This window comes from Arachis hypogaea, chromosome 19 (genome assembly GCF_003086295.3).
Source record: "Arachis hypogaea cultivar Tifrunner chromosome 19, arahy.Tifrunner.gnm2.J5K5, whole genome shotgun sequence".
NCBI lineage: Eukaryota > Viridiplantae > Streptophyta > Magnoliopsida > Fabales > Fabaceae > Arachis > Arachis hypogaea.
This window is the reverse complement of record NC_092054.1, coordinates 64,007,842-64,012,353: the sequence shown is the minus strand read 5'-3', so window position 1 is coordinate 64,012,353 and position 4,512 is coordinate 64,007,842.

The following is a 4,512-nucleotide window of genomic DNA, read 5'->3' as shown; positions in this document are numbered from 1 at the left end:
TCAGGATATCCTCGGCAAACACGGAAAATCCCTAAACAAGCTCCAACTAACTCACTCCTAAAGTCTATATAAACAGATAAGCAACTACGAAGAAACACAGGTTACAGAGCACATTCACTCTCATTTTATTATCACTTTCTCTCTTAATTCATATTCTTACTTGAGCGTCGGAGTGCTTTTTGCAGGTGCTCCCGCCGCCGTGTTTCTCCTCAGCCGAAGTATCACTCTTCCATCCGTACACCGTGACCCGCTGGAAGGACTGTCATACCTCGGCAGCAACAGGACGTAACATCTGGTGCCCACCGTGGGGCCCGAAGTTAATTTGACCCCACTTTTACTCTTAGACACTCTTTGTTTCTTTTCTTTTGTGCAAGGACTCTGATCTCCCAAATATGGCCGAAAATGGGGCTCAACCCTTCAATCAAGCCGAGCTCCTAGCCCAGATGGCCGAGCTCCAGGCAGAAGTCCGGAGACTAGCCGAACTCTCCACACAAAATAATGCAGGAAAGCACGAGGAGAGTAGCTCTAAGAACTCGGCCCTGGGAAACTCAGACCCTCTAAGCATCACCCCACCAAAGGAGAAGCTGACGCTGGACAATCCTTTCTCAGAGAAGATTACTAATTTTCAAATGCCAAAGAACTTTGTGCTACCCACCTCCCTAGAGCCATAGAAGGGGATTGGTGACCCCCGGGCTCACATTAAAAAATTCCAGTCCATGATGTTTTTTAACGACGCTAACAATGAGCCCATACTCTGCCGAGCTTTTCCCACTTATCTTGATGGTGCTGCTTTACTGTGGTTCTCTAAATTATCTGCAGGTATAATTTCTTCTTTCGAGGAGTTGGCGAGATCCTTCATTGATCACTTCGCCGCATCAAGGATATACGTCCATGGATCAGATTACCTCGGGACAATAAAGCAAGGACAACATGAGAGTCTCAAAGACTACCTAACCCGGTTTGCTGAAGCCACCATGGAGATTCCGGATTTGGACCCCCAACGTCCACTTGCACGCACTCAAGACCGGACTCAGGCCAGGAAAGTTCAGAGAAACAATAGCGATCACCAAGCCCAAAACACTGGAGGAATTCCGAGAAAGAGCCGCGGGCCAAATGGAGATCGAGGAATTACGCGAGGCACAAAAATCAGACAAACAACCGACCAGAAAGGAGGAAGAAAAGACATTCAAGTCACCAAACAGGAGGGATCAAAAGAAACCCTTCAAGCTCGTCCCAAAGTTTGATACCTACACCAGATTCAACACCAAAAGGGAAAACATAATCAAGGAGATTCTCAGCGCGAAAATAGTCAAACCCCCAGCTAGAGTTGGAAGCTATCAAGATCAACGTTTTGTGGACAGAAGCAAGTACTGCGCTTTCCATCAGAAGTACAAACATACAACGGACGAATGTGTGATAGCCAAGGACCTATTAGAAAAGTTAGCTCGGCAAGGACTCTTAGACAAGTACATCAAAGGTCGGAGAAACAGAGAAACCAAGAAGGAACCAGAGGAGTGAACAACAGATAAAGAAAAGGGAAAATGGACAACAACGGATCCCCCTAGAGGAATCATAAACTGCATATCCGGAGGGTATGCGGGAGGAGGCGAAACAAGCTCGGCGCGAAAGAGAAGTTACTGAGCAATGTTAGCAATCGAAGGAACAATACCCACAACAAAACACAATGTGACGGAACCAGAGATAATCTTCGGCAAGGACGACCTAGCCTCAATGGGCCCAAACCTCGACGACCCAGTCGTAATCTCTATCCAGACAGGAGAATTATTGGTAAGAAAAGTCCTTTTGGACCCAGGTAGTAGTGCTGATGTGCTTTTCTATTCCACCTTTATAAAAATGCAACTGTCTAAAAAAGCCATGCAACCATCATCCGGAGAACTGGTTGGGTTCTCCGGAGAAAGAGTTCCACTAAAAGGACACATATGGCTAAAAACAACTATGGGCGACCCCCCATTGACGAAAACTATTGACATTCAATACCTAATAGCCGACTGTCCTAGTCCTTATAACATTATTCTCGGCAGACCTGCCCTGAATAAATTCAGGGCGGTAGTATCTACATTACACCTGTGTGTTAAGTTTCAGGTACAAAACAAAATAGCAACAGTACATTTGGACCGACAACAAGCTCGGCAATGTTACAACGCCAGCCTAAAGAAAGCTAGTACACAAACAAGGACTAACCAGGGGAAAAAAGCAACTCATACAACATCCGAGGTTTTGACCCTTGAAGAACTAGACCCCAGAGAAGACTTCCAGGAGAGACCTCAACCAATAGACGAACTCCAGAAGATTCCTTTAACTTCAAGAAGTGAACAGTTCACTTACATTGGGCGAGCACTAGAAGGAGAGGAGAAAAATAAGCTCATACGAGTACTCCAAGAAAACGCCGACCTATTCGCCTGGACGCCAGCAGACATGCCAGGAATAGACCCAAACGTAATCTGCCACAAGCTCGCCATAAACGAATCAAGCAGACCAGTGGCCTAGAAGAAGAGAAACCTCGGGGCCGAAAAAACAAAGGCAGCCTTAGAAGAGACCAAGAAGCTACTCAATGCCGGTTTCATTAAAGAGCTCCGCTTTACCACATGGCTCTCGAATGTGGTAATGGTAAGAAAAAGCTCAGGTAAATGGCGCATGTGCGTCGACTTTACAAATCTAAACAAAGCTTGCCCTAAAGATGCCTATCCTCTACCCTGTATTGACAAACTGGTAGACAGTTCTTCTGGGTTTAAAAGCCTGAGCTTCATGAATGCATACTCTGGGTACAACCAGATCCTCATGCATCCAGAAGACCAAAGCAAAACGGCTTTTATAACAGAGCATGAAAATTTTTGTTATAAAGTTATTCCCTTTGGCCTTAAGAATGCAGGAGCAACGTACCAACGACTAATGGACAAGGTCTTCCAACAACAAATAGGACGAAATATAGAAATATATGTAGATGACATGGTAGCAAAGACTTCGGAGCAAGGATCACACAGTGACGACCTACGAGAATTTTTTCAACAAATCCGGGCATTTAACATGAGGCTCAACCCGGAGAAGTGTGCATTCGGGGTTCAAGGAGGAAAATTCCTCGGATTCATGTTGACATCACGAGGAATTGAAGCAAACCCAGAAAAATGTGAGGCTATACTCAAAATGAACAGCCCGAAGACAATAAAGGAAGTACAGCAACTAGCAGGGAGAGTTGCCGCGTTGTCATGATTCCAACCCGCGGTAGCAAACCGGTCATACCATTTTTTCCAGACAATCTCCAAGAACAAAAAGTTCAACTGGATAGAGGAATGCGAGCGATCTTTCGCAGAACTCAAACAAATATTATCATCACCACCAATACTCCAGAAGCCAGGACTCGGTAAACCATTACTTTTGTATCTATCTGTTTCTAACCATGCTGTAAGCTCGGTGCTGGTCTCTGAAACAGGAGAAACATGGAACCGAGTATACTTTGTCAGCAGAATTTTACAACCACCAGAAACCAGGTATCCGAAGATAGAACAACTCGTGTTAGCCCTGGTTACAACAGCGAGGAGATTGAGACAATACTTCCAAAGCCACAGTATAATAGTCAGAACAAATCAACCGCTTCGACAGATTTTAACTAAACCCGAGCTAGCTGGACACTTAACGAAGTGGTCTGTCGAGCTTTCCGAGTATGACATCCAATACCAACCTCGGAAGACCCCAAAACTTCAAATACTAGCCGACTTTATCTCCGAATTGACAACTGAACACAAGCAATCGGATCACAACTGGAAACTTTACGTGGATGGTGCAGCAAATAAAAGCAGAAGTGGAGCAGGCGTAACACTCCAAGAAGACGAACAGGTTATAGCCGAGCAGTCCCTACAATTCTCTTTTCCAGCAAGCAATAACCAGGTAGAATACGAAGCCCTCCTAGCAGGGCTAAAGCTCGCCCGAGATTTGGAAATACCTCAGCTCACTGTATATTGTGACTCACTATTTGTCGTCCAGCAGATCAAGGGTGACTTCCAGGTAAAATATCCTTTGTTAGAGAAGTACTGGCTCATAACAAAGGATCTCATTTCAAAATTTCAGAAGCTTGAAATTATACACATAAATAGAGAACAAAACACAAGAGCTGATGTTCTCTCTAAATTAGCCACAACAAGGCTAACACCACATACATCAACACTTTCACAATTGACACTCGAAAAACCGAGCTTTGAACTAAATAGGTGTTGAGTATTATACAGGTGAAGGACTGCAGAACACCTTTTCTTCAGTATATCAAGACAGGAGCCATCCCAAAAGACGAACAAAACGCACAACTCTTCTGAAGAAGATCAAGCTACTACACAGCAATAGGAGACAATCTATATAGAAGAGGATTCTCACAACCTCTCTTAAAGTGCCTCAACAAAGACGATGCTAAAATAGTAATGGCAGAAACACACGAAGGAGTATGCGGAAACCATATTGGTGGCCGAGCTCTATCAGCCAAGATATTGCGAACAGGATACTACT